The 18,563-nt window shown below is 43.6% G+C and overlaps 1 protein-coding gene across 7 annotated transcripts in view; it reads left to right on the forward strand.

Moving 5' to 3' along the window:
• The first annotated feature begins 558 nt into the window (after positions 1-558).
• LOC121575406 (plasma membrane calcium-transporting ATPase 1) overlaps positions 559-18,563 on the forward strand; it is a 138,605-nt gene continuing 120,600 nt past the window's right edge. For 5 of the 7 annotated variants that reach the window (XM_041888499.2, XM_041888490.2, XM_041888496.2 and 2 more), the window contains exon 1: positions 6,046-6,584. The gene's annotated coding sequence lies outside the window, so the exon portion shown is untranslated. Of the gene's footprint in view, positions 703-6,045; positions 6,585-18,563 lie in introns of those variants that run through there. The other 2 variants (XM_041888492.2, XM_041888491.2) reach the window with 2 other exon arrangements.

An 18,563-nucleotide genomic window follows, 5' to 3' on the forward strand; every position in this document is an offset into this window, starting at 1 on the left:
GGGAGAGAGAGGGAGGGAGAGGGAGAGAGAGCGAGCGCAATATAGGTTTGAAGCAAGGGACACTTTTATACCTGAACATAAAATGTCTGCTAGAATCTATAAGGGTCCCCAAACCTGAGAACACACTATTACACACCAAAAGCTCTTGACGTTTTCTGACACATTGAGTCAACAAAACCAATGTCTAACACAAGCCAAAAGAAATCCCACAATGAGCTACAGCTGATTGAGCGCTCCTTCACTAGCAGGAGTTATCCCTGTTACTGTGTCCTCCCTCCCATCAGATCCTCCTCTACTCTCTTCTCCCTGCCAGCGCTGTATTGACATTAGATACACAAGGCTGTTATGGCAACAAGAACAGAACAAGGGGATACAGGACAGTGCTACCAGCAACAGCCAATCAGATGTCACCGTTACATATCACATCCCTTCTCTGGAGTGTAGACGGGCAGGGAAAGGAAAGGGTGTGTGTGTGTGCGTCTCTGTATGTGTGTGTGTATGTGAGAGAGAGAGAGAGAGAGAGAGACGGGCGGAATAAAGAAAGAGATAGAGGTGAAGGAGAGACAGTGACAGAAGGAGTGAGAGCACGAGAGCTCAAATGCATTTTCTCCATTACCCAACCTGAGTGGATGGTAACAGTTGGTGATACGGCTGGTGATACGGTTGGTAATACGCGTGTCTATCCTGTGATCAAGGCTCCAGGTGAGGAGATGAAGAGATTAGTTGTGTACAGTGCTGTAGATGTACTGGTTGCTTGGCAGTCTGTGTGTTTGTCCAGCTCCGCAAAGCTCAGCCCACAGAGGTTTTGTCTTACACCACACAGAGAAGAAGACAGTAAATAGATGGGGCAGGGAGTGAGAGAGAAAGGGGAATAGAAACAGAGGGGAAACATTTTCAATGTTTTTGGGGAGGGGGGGAGTCAAAGAGCTTGGGAAGAGAGGGAATGAGAGACGGCCTAAAAAAGAGGGATAGAGAGAGATGAACGCGAGAGAAGAAAACGGGAAGAGATGGGGGAAATAGAAAAGAGTAAGAAGGAGAAGACAGAGAGGAGATAGGGAGGGAATGGGGATGATAAAGAGGAGATAGGGAGGGAATGGGGATGATAGATAAATGGAGGGGAATAGAAATAGAGGAAACATTCAAAAACTTATGGGAGGAAGAGGAGGAGGAGGAGGAGGGTTGATACCTGCTCTGTCTCTAATGCTGCAGTGAAGGGACCTGTCAGAGGGTGAATTAACATCTGCACATGCACGCACGCGCGCACACACACACACACCAAGGTTATTATAGTAAACTAAAACTGGAACTAAAACGAATCATGAAAAAACGACTTAGTAAAATGAAATAAAATAATTAACAAACCTGTTTGAAAAACTAAAACTATACTGGAACTATAATCTTTGACTCCAAAACTAACTAACTAAAAATAAAAAATAAAGACATCATGAATTATGTTCAGTTGTCATTTTTGGTGGGTAAAAATCCAGTTTGGTTGTCATCAAGCCTCTGAATCTGGCGGGTCACATTGAGATTGACTTTATAATTTAAAGGTAGACTCAGCGAGATTACGTTGCCATGAGCATCACCGCAGATATTGGGCTTGTTTGAGTGGATAAAGCAACCGAAAGTTGAGGAGTGAAGTCGGGGGAGGTGCATCTGCGACAGCCGAAAGTCAGACACTAATGTGGTTTTCCGACAGCAAGGCTCAGATCAACATGGCAGTGTTGCCAGAAACTCGACATGTATGTGCAAGTCGGAAAACATTTCCCCACAGAATGCAACACACTTTGAAAGGCAGTGACCATCAACTTGACAAAAGTGATCCGCTCAAACGAGCCCATTGAGATGAGCACGATGCAAGACTTTGCTCTTACAAAGTCACACAGAGTATCTGTGCATGTGCACGGGTGCGCTTCATTCAGCTACATGGTAGCTACGGGACCAAAACAGCAGAGAATTTTAGCCTTGCGCTTGAACACTCCTGGTTGTTGCGGAAATTGACCCACTACTAATGTTTCCTTCGTGCATCCATGTCATCTTGCCGAGTCTACCTTTAAACCTAACCTATGACCTGACCCATCACCGTATGTATTACTGTCCCCCAGTGGCAAGAAGGGACATCCCATAAAACACAAACTATACAACACATAAATGGCTCCTAGCCTCCCAGGCATATGTTACTTTCTGTCCCTGACACTAAAACTAAAACTGAAACTAAATAATATAAAAACGAAATGGCTTTTTACTGAAACAGGGCCTGGGATAATGCTTTATTGTTTCAACTGCTGATTGCCGCTTTAAGATTTGGTATTGAACTACCCCTTCAAGATTATGGTCATGTTCCCCTGCTCAAATGTTGCATCCATCAACCAATGGTTGCGTGCCACATCATCGACTGTGCTGTTGGGCAGCAGATTGCTATAACGTATGATGTGGTTAACTGATACGTAAAATACCTATCCAGGCATTGTAAGATCAGCAACGTCTGCGAGGGAACACGACCTTGGTGTTGAACTACCACCTAAGATTTGGTGTTGTACTATCCCTTTAAGATTTGGTGTTGACCTATCCCTTAAATATTTGGTGTTGACCATAGAGACAGATAGACGACTCATATAACCTGTTTTAGCATGGACATTGCCATTGAGGGCTTCCACCATTTTAAAGTAGTCAACTGGTTGGGGATTCCTATGGGCTGGGAGTGATCAGCCAATGATCAGAGCATTGTCTTCTTCTTCAAATTGTGTTGTCTATGGTTTGTCAATGGCTTTAAGCTATATCGCTGACATCTAGTGGCTACAATAAATAAATGACACAAGTTTAGATTCAGGACTACAGCACTGCATGTGGCAGTAAATCAGCAATATTAGCTTTACGCTTTTTTCAAACACAGAAGATGAATAAAAATTGCTACTTCAAAATTGAGATATTGTGCTCTATGGTGTTGACCTGTTCGCTTTAAGATTTGGTGTTGACCTGTTCGCTTAAGATTTGGTGTTGACCTGTCCCTTTAAGATTTGGTTTTGACCTGTCCCTTTAAGATTTGGTATTGAACTGTCCCTTTTATATTTGTTGTTGAACTTTCCCTCTAATATTTGGTGTTGAACCACCCCCTAAAGATTTGGTGGTGACCTCTCCATTTTATATTTGTTGTTGAACTATCCCTTTAATATTTGGTGTTGAACTACCCCTTTAATATTTGGTGTTGAACTACCCCTTCAAGATTTGGTGTTGACTATCCCTTTAAGTGCGGAGGGAGGGTGTCAGTCACAGAAGCGCTTATATGTTGACTGGCACCTCTCAGCCTGTAACACCTACATGTAGAACAGGTGCTCATGAATATCAGGTGCAGTGTTTTCATGCGTTGGCGTCTCGTATAGGCCTTGGGCAGATATCCTCGCCTCTGTATTCTATCAGATCTTATATGTAGATGTAGTAGAGATGGTTTACTGACTGAACTATGTTCAAACTGTCAGAAACTTGAAGACTCATGTTAGCTCCCCTAACTAATGCCTAGGCTTTAGCTCAGAGGAATAACTCAGGCACAAAGGTATGACAATATCGATTTGTGACTTCCTCATTTGTGTCTCTGTTTGTGACCATAACCACAAACTAGGAATCAAACCAAAAATCAAACCCTAACCCTAAGACCATGATAGCGCACAGAGCTATTAGTAAAAAAAATCTTCGGGCAAGATTGCTCATTACGCGAGCGTCGTTTACTGAACCGCCTCTGCTACACAACTTTACGTCTTATATAAACACATTTTGAACTCATTTACATTTTAAATAATTATACTGTATGTTAGAGTTGAGACCGTTCTCTCTCTCTTTCTTGCTCACTCTTTTTATCCAAGCTAATCACACGTTTGTGTACCTAGAACACTCTGTTCTTCTACATATAGTTGTTACTATTTTAGCACGTTAGCAACCCATCTCCCTGCCTGAAAAGGTGCCACATCTGTTTCAACCAGACTGCATTTCTTTTTCTACCTTTAACCTCTTTTTGCTCAGTGTTTATAAATACTAATACATGGAACGTTTGAGTCAAATATGACCTTTCATAAATTATATTCATTAATCAAATAATTGATATTTGTCTTTGATTGGGTATAGAGGGAAGATAGAAATGCATGTAAATCTCTCCATATGTGCTGACGACTATGACGGTCGTATCCATGGCTACCCGTGCACATAATGTGTATTTTAACCCCCTAGAGTCGATGTCCGTTCCCCTGCTGAAATCTAATTAGCATAATACAAAAATCCCCATCAAAATCCGTACATTGAAACTAGAGATATCTGGTGGCAGAGCCGATGTCGCACTTCTGCATCTGCAGTGAAAGGTGGCAGAGCTAGAGCAGTGTTTGTCAGACCATGAGACATCCTAAAAATCGGTCTTCTCACGGAAAAGTCTGTAGTGTCCAGGTATGAACATCTTAAAATAATTCCATATGTTAGCTTAATAGAACCCCCCCACCCTCCTAAGGAGGCCCAGCGCAGTCAAAAACTTGATTTACTGTGTATATTACCACACTATGAGGTTGGAATAATACTGTGAAATTGTGAAAATTATGATAAAGTCCTTTTAGTGTAAGAGCTGTTTGAAAAGACCGCCTGAAATTTCAGCCTGTTTTGGTGGGATGGAGTTTTGGCCTTCCATGGTGACATCACTATACAGTACATTTGTTAATTAATAGACCAATAAGAAACAGAGTTCCAAACCTCTCTGCCAATAACTCCTACTTTTCAGTTTACCTCTCTCCTCTCAGGATACTCCCAGACAGTCCTAGCAAAATTCTTGCTTGAGAAATTGCCCTTTGCTAAGAAGGTACTTAAATTGCTGCCTTGGAAACAACCACTGCATTCATAAACCATGTATCATCAGTAGTCTATACAATCTGCTGTATCTGGGCTATATACAAATCCCTACGTATTTATTTGGACAGAGAAGCTAAAACTTTAAATTTGGCTCTATACTCTAGCATTTTGGATTTGAGATCAAATGTTTTATATGAGGCGAAAGTACAAAATGTCACCTTTTATTTGAGGGTATTTTCATACATATCTGTTTTAGCATTTAGAAATGAATGCACTTTATGTATATAGTCCCCCCATTTGAAGGTGTCATAAGTATTTGGACAAATTCACTTAAATGTAGTAAAAATGTAGTATTTGGTCCCAAAAATTGCTGGATGCATTTGCAGTTTGTTTTGGTTGTGTTTTGGATTATGTTGTGAAAATAGTTTCATCATCACCTCTGTGACTTTCTCACTCATTATTCACCATTAATTCATGATTATCTATAATTATGGTAGCACCCAGATTGTGCTCAGAAACATTGTAAATAAGAATATAATAAAAGTGACACCAAGTGACTCATTTCTATTGGGCACAACATAATCCAAAACACTATTTAGGCATATAGGTACATTCTTATTCTACTAAACTTTAGGCTACTTGTGGAGTCAGTTATATTCTGGTAAATTAGCTAAATTACTGGTAATCAAACATTTCTTCCTGTATTTTGGACATATAGCCAGGCCTTAATTTAACCATTTCATGAATCACACCGTGGAGGGCAGAGCAGAAAAGCTACATGGCAGACATTGGGGGAAAATATGATAATGAGATGGTTTTCCTCATGGCATTACAGCAATATTCAGGTGATCATCGATAAAATTGTTCAGGAGAGACGATCATGTTTTCTCAAAGATCCACTTTAAATGGGTAATCCCGATTTCGTCCCTCCCTCTTCCTCTTCCTCATTCTCCCTCCGCCTCCCCCTCTCGCTCCGTGGCGGCGCTCGCTCGCTCCAGACGCTGTATATCTCTTTCGTTATTCCAGCCACGGAAATCGGTGAACCGATCGGTGCTCTGATCTTTCCATAGTCCAGAGATAGATCGCGTTTATCTGTACTTTTACCGCGGATGGACGTGAACCCACTCACTTTTTAGCCTAGAAAAAACAAGAACTTGCGGAGTGAATCTTTTGGGTCTGCTGCTGTGCATTCGGACCACGAAGTGGATCCTTCCTCTGCGCGATATGTTCCTCCTATTTGGAGAGGAAGGGTGTTAGTTTTCGAAGTGAAATCTCAACAGTTGATTTACTTTTGGGCCTCATAACGCGTTGGTCTAGTTTATCACGCACTTCACGTCGAGTTACTGATATCTAAAACAAAAGAAAAAGCTATAAAGTGCCACCATCAAGCCCGTCTCTGTGCAATGCCACAGTTGTCACATTGGAGCCCAGATGAGGAATAACCAAACCGGTAGGCTATAGCTTGCACTTCTACTAGTGGCAATCCCCATCTCAAAGGCACAATATCAATATAGACACTGATTTGTGTGTGTTGTTTTTCTGTGTCAAACTGTACGCCTACTCACTGAAAGACCGTTTGCACTACCCAGCTCTGACAGAAGCGGAAGAAGACTGAGATACGGGATAGTGGATTTCCCCGCTAGTGTAGTGTAGTGTGATTGTGTGTGTTGGTGAGCTGAGGAGACGAGCGCTCACTGAGACAATCTCCTGCCGTCTGGCTGTCATGTAGGCTACCTAACCGCCTGACTGCCCTCAGCATCCGGGTAAGGACTGCTGCCTCTACCCTTCTCTTCCAGATCTCATGTTATTTTCCACAGGTGTGTGAGTAGAATGAATGAATGAATGAATGGTTTCGTGCGATGCGTGTGTTTTGCATTGGCATTACCAATGCAACCATCCGCCTGTTGTCTGCAGATAGCGTCTACTATTCAGACAGGGAGTCTGTGTCCTTCACCAATGAGTGTTTTGTCGCAACAGTTTGTCTCAAGTAGAAAATGAATTGTTGTGCATGTCTGAGGAGGAATTTTATGCGCTCCTGGGTTCATCCTATCGTTTTATTTGGAGACTCCGCATAAAAGTCACTGACGGCAATGCGCATCTGTCATCGGGGGTCGTGCTTGATCTTGCTCACGTGTGCGTGTATTTATCTGTGCGTGTCTTTGTGTCTGTATTATTGGATATGCCGGTTTAGCATGATCCATTAGTTCTTCCTAGTTCAGATTCTACACGTCAAGTGTAGTGAATGGTTGTGCTTTTTGACTCAAACAGAATATGATGTTTAAGAGAAGAGACAACCTTGTTTAATTAACAAGCCTTCGCTCGTTGCGAAAAGTAAATCCTTCTTACATAATTTCCAAGGGATGGGCATCAGCCCCCCCCTTTCATTTTTCTCCTCTCCTCCTTCGCTCCATTCTCTTACTCTTTCCTTTTTTTCTGGGTGTGTCCTCGCGCTATTGCGTTTATACATAGGGAGACCCCGCAAAATCTGCTCGTGACGATTTTTCAGATTGTGTGACCTCCAAAGGAAGGCATCGCCGCTGTTATTTTCCTCCGGCAGTGGAGTGTCAAGGTCCACGGCTATTATTACAATCTTATTATATTCAGAGCATTCAGGTTGACCTTTAAAGGCGGCCTTTATCCCCTTATACACACTCACATTCACTCTAGACTAGTGTGACTGCTGCAGTAAACTGAAAATATATAATCATACTGTAGGCTACACCTTCACCCTTCTGCTTATGGGGAACAGCCTCAGAAAAATATTACATATTTAACTTATTGACTACTATTTGTTTTATTTAATGCTGTAACATATATGTATAGCATAGTCTGTGCAGGTATCATTATTATTATAATAGTGTGTCTCATTCATCTCTTTGACTGAGGGAAAGTTCTGTGTCTGTTAACTTGATCAATACGACTCATAACCTGATCAATAAGACTATCACATATAGTAAATGACACTGCATGCATGCATGCATAGTGCTGTGTGTCTCTGTTGTCTGTGTATGGTGATTTGCTGGGTATTTATTATCTTGGACGACTGTCCGAGAAAAAGGCAGCTAACGTCTCTCTAAGTGTGTTTCGTCCCTCTGCTAAAGGGTATTGACCTTTATGGCAGAAAGTAATTGCAGGTTTGCTGGTTCAAGACGCACTCTGAACTCGTACTCCATACATTACATTTACATTTTAGTCATTTAGCAGACGTTCTTATCCAGAGCGACTTACAGTTAGTGAATACATTATTTTATCGAACCCACAACCCTGGCGTTGCAAACGCCATGCTCTACCAACTGAGCTATATCCCCTGCCGGCCATTCCCTCCCCTACCCTGGACGACGCTGGGCCAATTGTGCGCGCCGCCCCATGGGTCTCCCGGTCGCGGACGGCTGCGACAGAGCCTGGATTCGAACCAGGATCTCTAGTGGCACAGCTAGCACTGCGATGCAGTGCCTTAGACCACTGCGCCACTTGGGAGTAACTGGTGACGTCAGCTTTTCAGTGTGACATCATCATATAGGTTGCGTTCCCCTGCTCAGACGTTGCATGGATCAACCAATGGTTGCATGCCACGTCATCGACTGACAGATTGCTATAATATATGATGTGGTTAGCTGATATGTAAAATACCTAGCCAGGCGTTGTAAGATCTGTCAGGCGTCAGGAATGCCTGGGCAGAGGAATGTGTCCTCTGTCCTTGTCCCAAGATCCTGTGGGACCTCCTTTTCTGCCTCATTAATCCACTAATCACATGCATGAATGACTGCCCCTGTGTCTCCACCATGCCACTCTCTGGAAGTCACCCTCAGAGTTTTGTCAGCAACATGTGACAACGGAGGGCCCTCAAAGCGAGTTAGTAAGGGCAAGGGGGTGGGTAGGGATTCACCAAAATTAGTCCCATCATAAAGTCATCATGGCTACCTACCTAATCATCCCCAGCTTCCTATTGGTCCATCTCTTCTACCTAATCATCCCCAGCTTCCTATTGGTCCATCTCTCCTACCTAATCATCTTATTGGTCTGTCTCTTCTACCTAATCATCCTATTGGTCCATCTCTTCTACCTAATCATCTTATTGGTCTGTCTCTTCTACCTAATCATCCTATTGGTCCGTCTCTTCTACCTAATCATCGTCAGCTACCTTCTGGCTCATCCATCCTTCAAATCTCCACTGTGCCCGAGGGGACCTGTCTGCCAAGGGTGATGGGGAGAATGCCCCTTTAAACTAATATATACCCTTGGGACAGTATGCTACTCTTCGGTCTTGGTCCCAGGGGCCCACAGGGATAATAATATATGCCACTTAGAAGACACTTTCATCCAAAGCGACTGACAGCACAGGGAGTGCAATCAATAATTCCCTATGGGAATTGAACCCAAAACCTTTGTGGTGGTAGCATCAACTGAGGACCACACGGAGGCACATTCGTATAGACAAATTGTACTTTGTCTAAACTGTGTTATTGTGAATGTGTGTTTTGTGTCTTGCACATGTTGGTACAGGGTTGAGGGGCTCTGTGTTACCTTTGTGTTTTGTTGGTGCGTATTGTGGTAGTTGTTGAGTTAGTTAGTGTGTATTCTTTTAGTTGGTGTGTATTGCGGACTCTGTTTCTGTGTATTGTGCTAGTTAATTGGTGTATATTGTGCCGTGATCGTTCCATATATGTCAATACCATAATAAATATTATAGTATTCACTATGCTGTATCTTCCCAACTAATTGTACATATTATATATTTTGCCTTATGCTCTGGGTGGGCTTGGGAGGCCTGCCAGAACTGTGACACTCTAGGAAACTTCATCAGTAGCTATCTGAATAGAATGAAATGACCTAGCAACATATTTCCATTGCACTCACTTCTCGTTACGTTTGTTTTTTAATGTAACCAACACCGCTAACCCATTATTGAAGGTTTTTCTGCAGGAGTGTTCGTTGTGGGCGGTGATGTTTCAATTCCCAAAAGAGAAACAGACTGGGAGAGAAGAAAACGAGAGGACATCCTCCAAAAAGGATTGGGCTCATGCAGAGCCTGACTGGCTTATTTTCCCTCTTTCAAATCCCCCTCTACTCACCTCTCTTCTTATTCCACTCCTCTCTTCAAACCTCTTTCTCCCACCTCCTTTCCTCTCCTCTCATCTCATCCTCTCCCCCCGCCCCACTCCTCCTCATGTTCAGGATTGAGTGAACTAAGAGTTGAGTTAGTCTCAGTCACGATTCATAGCAGAGGTTAAGCCCCCAAACCAAGAGCCCTTTTAGCACCCTATCCACGGCTTCCTCCTCTCTGAAAGGGCCCCACGTACACACACAAAAAATACACGCATGCACACAGAGTATTAAGCCTGCATGGCTGGGTGAGTTTGCACTAAGTCCTGTCCCAGTTGGAAAGGAGAGGGGAGATAGATCTAGGCCTGTGGTGTTATGGTCCTGCTACACTACATGACCAAAAGTATGTGGACACCCTGCTCGTCGAACATCTCATTCCAAAATCATAGGCATTAATATGGAGTTGGTCCCGACGAACAGTTCTTGTGCTGACGTTGCTTCCAGAGGCAGTTTGGAACTCGGTAATGAGTGTTGCAACCGAGGACAGATGAGTTTTACACGCTACGCGCTTCAGCACTCGGCGGTCCCCTTCTGTGAGCTTGTGTGGCCTACCACTTCGCGGCTAAGCTGTTGTTGCATAGACGCTTCCACTTCACAATAACAGCACTTACAGTTGACCGGGGCAGCTCTGGCAGGGCAGAAATGTGATAGACTGACTTGTTGGAAAGGTGGCGTCCTATGGCGGTGCCACGTTGAAAGTCACTGAGCTCTTCAGTAAGGCCATTCTACTGCCAGTGTTTGTCTATGGAGATTGCATGTCTGTGTGCTCGATTTTATGCACCTGTCAGCAACGGGTGTGGCTATAATAGCCGAATCCACTAATTTGAAGTTGTGTCCACATACTTTTGGCCATGTAGTGTAACGGCCAGGCACGCAGAGATGCGTGTCGCCACCTGGGTGTATATAACATATTTATTTATGTATAGATTTAGTCTATATATCATGTTTTTATGTATAGATTTAGTCTATGTATGACATGTCCACATACTTTTGTATATATAGTGTATGTCCCAGTCACTCCTACAGTAAGCTTTGAAATCAGCAATATTTTTGCGTTATCACGACAAGGTACTAGAGTAGTGAATTGATGTTAGCTTCAGCTGTAAGCTAGCAAGGAAAGTTAGTCTACAAAGCTGGAAGCTACCAGTATCTTCTTGCATTGTGAAGTGTTCTAGCCTGTAATGGACATTGTTTTGCAAACAGTAATGCCATGTTGCATTATTCAAAGGCACTTAACCCTAATTGTTCCTGTAAGTCGCTCTAGATAAGAGCGTCTGCTAAATTACAAAAATGTCAATGTTAACTTCTGTGCAGAATAAGTGGTGATGCAGCCCAGACTCCCAGTGAGTGCAGAGGTTCAGGCTAGAGCTAGCAATGAGTAAGTGGAGCAGGCAAGGTGCGCTCGCGCTATACAGGGACATTGGCTGCGCTGATTGACAGACCTGATCATCTCTCAATCAGTAGACGACCTGAGACACACTTGATAGAAGTACCGAAGGAAACAAATATTCTAGTACCGAACCGTTTTTCATGTTCTAGTATCGAAAAAGTACAGAAGTTTCGGTATACCATGCAACACTAATCTCTGCATTCTCTTCTATCTGCTCTTCTCTCTTTGTTCGTCATCGTGGCGAATTGTTTTCGTGCTGTTTGTGTGTGTCTTGTGTGTTTAGTCATGATGAACTTCTCGTTAAGGTGTTGCAGACTGCTGCTGAGAATGAGATGAGCTGTAGCAGGCTGACGGCTCCGTCAGTGGCCTGTGTGTGTAGCTGAGTGCGTGTGTGAGTCAGTGGGAAGTGACAGCTCAGCACACACACACACACACAGCTACTAGATGTGTTGTGAGTTGTATTAATAGAGCGTGGAAGGGAAGTGTCCCCTGAGAGTCCTGTGGTGCATTGTGGGATTGTGGAGTGTTGACAGGATCCGACGGCGTCGGCACAGAGTAGAGGTGTGTGTGTTTTTGTGGGTGTGGGTGTGGGTGTGGGGGGGCATCATTATCATGCTGCTTCAGTTCATTATCACAAACATCACTGGCGTAGTTATTAAGACAAACACACACGCACCAGTTTCTGAACACATGAGGTTGTCATTGTTGAGTTCATCCATGGTGCCAAACAGTAACGTGACTCTTTATCCCTGCTGCAAGGATGCGTTACATACATGCATTACTGTGTGTGTGTGTGTGTGTGTGTGTGTGTGTTCCATTTTGAAAGTACATATGAGGAGACAGGCAAAAATGTGGACCACTGACGAAGGTTGGGTTTATTAAAAAATATGCAAATGAAGGAGAGAGAGGGATGGAGAGAACAGGGATGAGTAAGAGAGGGATTGTTAGAAAGGGGGGAGGTGGTATTGTTAGAGAGAGGGGAGAGCGGGATAGTGAGAGAGAGTTAGAGGTAAGAGGATTATATAGATACAGTGAAAGGGCCATTAACATATGCTGTCAGGGATGAAACAAGTGTGACTCTAATGCCCAACCAAGATGGTTATTTACATTGAGAGCACACCTACGTACGTTCCATACACATATAGTGAAGCAAGGGACTCTTAGATAATAGGCCACTAAGGTATTTCCTGCATTCTATTATAATACTTAGCAGCGTGATTAATGCATGACTATATTGTAATTATTTGTTCATTTTGGTTTTATCTATCAGAGCAACTTGTTGATAATACATAGTAAGCCACTAAGATATTTCCTACATTTTATTATTATACTCTGCAGCATGGTGATTGCATGATCACATTGTATCTACATCTTTATTTTGTTCACATATTCAAAGCAAAAATGCTTTTTTAGATCATCACATTAGTATTATTAAATGTCCTGTCTCTAATCACTATAACTATTATTGTTACCATAATTGTTATTGTTGTTTTTAGTATCATAAACTGTCTCACTTTGCTTTAGCAACAGTGGCCTTGCCATTCATGGTATAATAAAGCTGATCTCAATCGGAATTTGAGACGGGCAGAGAGGAAGAGTGGTGAGGTTAGGATGAAGTTTAGTCATTTACTGGAACCAATGGAATGGATTTGAGGAAGAGAGCGAGCGAAAGAAAAAGATGCACTGCGCTGGTTCCAGAACTCACTATGACTCCAGAGAAAGAGAAGGAGAGCGACGCATTGCACTTGTTTACTGAACTCACTATGTATGGTAACAGTACAGCAGTTAAACTCACAGAGGAGAGGTGGTAGAGGGGACAGGAGAGGGGGTGGGACGAGAGGGTCAGAGGTGGAGTGTTGTAGGCGCAGAGGAAGTGGAAATCTGGATGGTTTCCTCATGTTCTGTGTTCTATGTGCATATTTTCTCCTCGCCATCTCACTTGCTGATATTTTAACGACACTGGGCTGAGGCCTCTCTCACTCTCTCTCTGTCCCTCTTTTCCATCTGTGTGTGTTTATGTAGCCAGCTTGTGTGTAGGTGTGTAGTTAGGTGAGTGTTTCTGTAGGCAGTCTGTTGTATGTAGTTCTTTAGTTGTGTATGTGTTTATGTAGCCAGTGTGTGTAGTTCTAGTTCTGTCTGTGTGTGTGTGTTTATGTAGTTGTGTGTGTTTATGTAGTTGTGTGTGTAGTTCTAGTTCTGTAGTTATTTGTATGTTTTGGAAGTCTGGCAGTAACAGTAACACACGTCAGATGTAGCTGCCGGGCCCAATGCCAAGAGGGAACTCTCTGGCTCCCTCCCTCCCTCCCTCCATCCCCTTGTTCTCTCCCTCCCTCTCCCTCTCTCTGCTGCCTGTCCTTCCTACCACACCCCCCTTCATTCTTCCTCGTTTTCCGTGTCTCCTTATTTCCTCCATGTCTATCTCTCCCTTCATTCATCATTCCCCCTTCTTTCTCTCTCTGGGATAGGGGAGTTGGTGTGTGTGTCGGATCTGTCCATCCAGACAGACAAGTGTTTATAGCAGTCACCACCTTAACCTCACGTGCACACACACATAGATATACACACACACATAGATACACACATACACACACACACACATAGATATACACACACACATAGATACACACATACACACACACACACATAGATATACACATACACACACATCCTCACAGAGATGAACTGCTTGGATATTTATGAGCTACAATAAGCTAGTTTACAAAGCACAAATAATGCTATTAAAACAGGGTTTTGTATAAAAAGTGCTTGTGCATCGTTAGCTGCTGGTTATGAAATGAGGTGTCGGTGTGCGTGCGTGCCACCTGTGTCTGGAGCAGTGAATGGAGGTGGAATGCTGAATGCTGTATTTGGGTTCAGAAACGGGGTGTGGTGCTGTTTGGACATTATTACTGAACACAATGAGGCTGCACTGCTCTCTCCTACTGTGGCTGTTTACTGAAGACACACACTGAACTTCATTCAGTTAACTGGCCCAACGTCAAATACAAAATGGAAGAAGGAAATGGGAATATCATACTGAAATTAAATGTGCAGGTTGGGTGGAAAACCTGAAACAGCCTGACACAGACGTATTTGGAAACCTTACCTAACTCTTCCACTAACAGAACAGAACGTAAGTTATTCCACACTTATACAGCATAAACCAACCAATTTCTACATGTCTGTTCATTCCCCTGATGGAGGTAGAAAACATTAGTCAGCTGATATATTTTCAGTGGTGTTTTTGGATTCATCTGGCTAGTCTGCGTGCATCAGAGTTCCTGGTGATTTGATTCAAGGTTTAGGACAAACTTTTCCATGTGTCAAGCAATCAAAGGGGACGTTGTCCTTGACCTAAATAGCTCTGCATTATGATCATATGAATGCTGTAAATAATGTTTTTCTTCTGCTGCCTTGTGCTAGTCCCCATAAACAAGAGGCCTTACAGAGGGAGAGGGGGAAAGAAGGAGAGAGAGAGAGTGGGTGCGGAGACGGAAAAGCACATGAGTGCTTTCATACAGATACTGAATGTATTGTGTAGATCCTACACACCTCTGTATGGAATAAAACATCTGATCAGCTCTATACATCACGTGTCTAGCTGCTGAATAAGCTGATTGTGTCGAGACAAGGAGAGTGGATTCCAGAAGAGCGAATGTGTACGCAGCCATATAGATTGGGAGGACTGTGAGATAGGATTGTGAGATACGCCCTGCTAAACCTACAAGTATCAATGACTTTCTGTGTTTGATTCACTCCGTCTCAAGCAAACCTGGTTAGCACAAATTCCATTAGCATGACTCCATTTAAAACAAGCAGTGGCAAACTTGTTGTGACTCAACATCTGGGACCATCTTGTGACTGCAGTAGAGGAACAACCTTGCAAAACAGTCACCTGAGGCTGACAAACTAATTTTCCTAAAGAACTAGCACTTCTCTCTCTGTGTGTGCGTGCGTGTGTGCTATTACACAATGTTTGTGTGTTTCCACGGTCTTGAGGGTTGAATGAGTCTCGTCCAGTCAAAACAGTTCACGCTTTAGTAAATAACTGCTATTACACAATCTGACCTTGCTGCATATGCCAAGTGTTATTTGTGACATTTACTAGTAGTGTGTCAATGTTGGCCAACATTGGATCCCCCCTGCCGTGTCAATAAATGGAAAAGGGGATACAACTGAATGCATTCAACTGAAATGTGTCTTCCGCATTTAACACAACACCTCTGAATCGCTCCTTTTAAATGTAAATTGTAATCCAGAGACCTGTCACTTGACAGCATGCCTCTGAGTGATTGGTTAGAAGACTGTCTCAGTCTCATTGGCTGACATGGGGTGTTCTGCCCTAGAATTCAACACAACACAAGGTGTGTAGCTAAGCAAGCATATAACCTACATTTAATGGAATTAGAAGTTGAACCCAGATAGTCATTATGAATGAAACAATGGCATGATCAAAGTTAGTAGTAACATGGCATCCAACCAAGTGGACCAAACTCCCTCTGTAGTATGATTCTGCTTTCTACTGTTCACTCCTGATAAGGGTCATTCTCTTCAAATGCACTGCAGTTCACTATTCCCCATTCCAATACATTGTTTGTACTTGCTTCAGTTTAGTGCTTGCATTCATTACAGTCTTAAGTCATTGAATATATCAGGGGTTGGCTGTAGGCCTATGTAACTCAACCATTGTATCACAAACAAGACAACCGTGATTCTGATTCAATCTAAATCGGAATCAATCTGAATCAATTTATTGACCACTTTAACAGCGTTTTCCTCCCTCTGTGAAACACAGTTGGCTTCATATTGACAGAATGTACTTAATCCACTGTAAGGTACTTTACTCAAAAATTGAATGCTGCCGGTAGCAATTGCATCCTGTGCATCACATATTTACTGTAAAATATCTCCCCTTAAAAGCTCTAGTCCTGGAGTGCCAGTTTAGAAGCAGTGTATGAATGGGGAGGCAGGTATGTGAACAGGCGTTGTCACAACTAATCCAGATATGTGTTGCCTCTCTTGTCCTTATGTGCTGGTATGCTTACTCTCTCTGTCAATTGATGCAGTTACATTTATCTCTCTCTCTGTGTGTGTGTGTGTGAGAGAGAGAGAGAAAGGGAGAAGGAGGGAGAGAGTGATGATATGACTGCCTTTTATCTGAGGGACCTTCTGTGCTATCTAATAATCACTGCTGTACCCGTCCCAGACACACACACACACACACACTCTCTCTCCTTCCCCTCAGCCACCCATCTTCTCTCTATCCCCCAATCTCCTTGAGGTATTGTGTGTGTGAAACTTGGTGTGAGAGAGGGAAGGAGAGAAATGCTTTGAGAGAGGGGGGTAAGGATGGAGGGAGAAAAAGGCGTTGGTGGCTAAAGGGTCGTCTCTATTTCTCTCTCAGATAGCGGAGCGCTAGGGAAATGGGAGCTTCAACTTTGGTTTTTGCAATATCATGTCAGATGTTTACCTAGCAGCCTTCACTCTGTGTAAGTAGCATAATTACACCCTGTCATCTAATCACCTGTTGGTTTTATTTTTCCATTGTCAGTCTCTGTAGCCAGAGAGCCAGAGCCTAGACCTACCAGCTCATGGTCTCACTTCAGAATTAATGTTCATCCATGTTTCTCAAACGTCACATTTTAAAGTTGTTCCAAACGTCGAATTTGGAAGTGTTTAAGGTTAAGTTTAGGCATTAACTCCAAATTCTTGAGGTTAGGCATTAACTCCTACGGGTTAAGGTTTGGGATAGGCTTAAAACTCAAATATAAAAAACTAATTTTTATCACTGTTCGAACTTGCAACCTTTGGAATCGGAGGCAGACGCTTATGCCCATCAGCCATCCCCGTCCACAACCGAAACCTACTTGAAGGTAACAGCGCTCACTGTTGCCCCTAGTGGTCAGTTTACACATCTCCTGACGTCCTCAGACATGGATGGATGTCGAATACTCAAATCAAATAGTCCGGGTAGCCATGATTAGCTGTTCAGGAGTCTTATGGCTTGGGGTAGAAGCTGTTAAGAAGCCTTTTGGCCTAGACTTGGCGCTCCGGTACCGTTTGCCGTGCGGTAGCAGAGAGAACATTCTATGACTAGGGTGGCTGGAGTCTTTGACAATTTCTAGGGCCTTCCTCTGACACCGCCTGGTATAGAGGTCCTGGATGGCAGCGGTCCTTAGTTCAGCGGTCGGAGGCCGAGCAGTTGCCATACTAGGCAGTGATGCAACCAATCAGGATGCTCTTGATGGTGCAGCTGGACTTGTATCACGGGTGACCTGGCTGGCCTAGACAGCAGGAGATGGATGGGGGAGAGAGAAAGGGGATTCAAAGGGAAAACAGGGGCACAGAGAGGACGAGAGATGAGAGATGGTGGTGTTGAAGGGGGGAGAATGGGAGTAAGGGGGGCAAGAGGGAGAGTGGTAGGCTGTTGAAAGCTCTTCTGAGCGATTCTAATTAAGAGATTAGCATATCCTCAGAGCCTGCTAGCGTAACCACGGCCTGCTAGCACTAACGGCCAAGACATGTCGCAATTAGGAGAACAAGGAGCCGCTGGTGCTAAAGCAGACCTTTCTGAGCTTGGTCCACACACACATAAAAACAAACACACACACACACACACACACACACACACACACACACACACACACACACACAGAACAAGCAGTCAGCGGCGCTTCGTCCGATCTCTCAGAGCATGTTTAAGACCTGTCCTGCCTGCTGTTTGTCCTACAGCTCCAAGGACAGACTACTGCAGAGCTACAGGCTTACATGGACTTTTTCAATATTCACATGTTCACCATAAAGGGCTTCCCTTTAAACAGCGTAGGTTTAGAGGCCCCGTTTTATCTGTACACAGGTGTTCAGGCCAACACAAGCTCATCTGTACCTGGGGATACCTCCACATCTGATCAGGCGCTTATCTGAACCAGGTAAAACTAAGCCAGTAAAGGCTCCAACAGGTGAAAGTATCTCTTCATCCAGCCTGGATGTAGGCTTAGCCCAGGGGTGGTCAGCTGGCAGCTACCTCATCCGAGGCCTCCCTACCTGGTCTAAATCAAAGCTGTTTTTCCCCTCCCTGTGAGCCCTCTGGTTCTCATTAGCCACGGGCGCTGATTGAGAAGGCTTTATAGAGCACATATGTTTATACGCACTTCAAAGGAGTCCCCTTCAACGTCCCCTACAGGTAAGAGTGCTGAGAGGGGAATAGAAAAAGCTGAGAACAGGAATGACTTGGTTTATTCATGGAGGT

The sequence above is a fragment of the Coregonus clupeaformis genome, chromosome 10 (assembly GCF_020615455.1).
Source record: "Coregonus clupeaformis isolate EN_2021a chromosome 10, ASM2061545v1, whole genome shotgun sequence".
Lineage (NCBI taxonomy): Eukaryota > Metazoa > Chordata > Actinopteri > Salmoniformes > Salmonidae > Coregonus > Coregonus clupeaformis.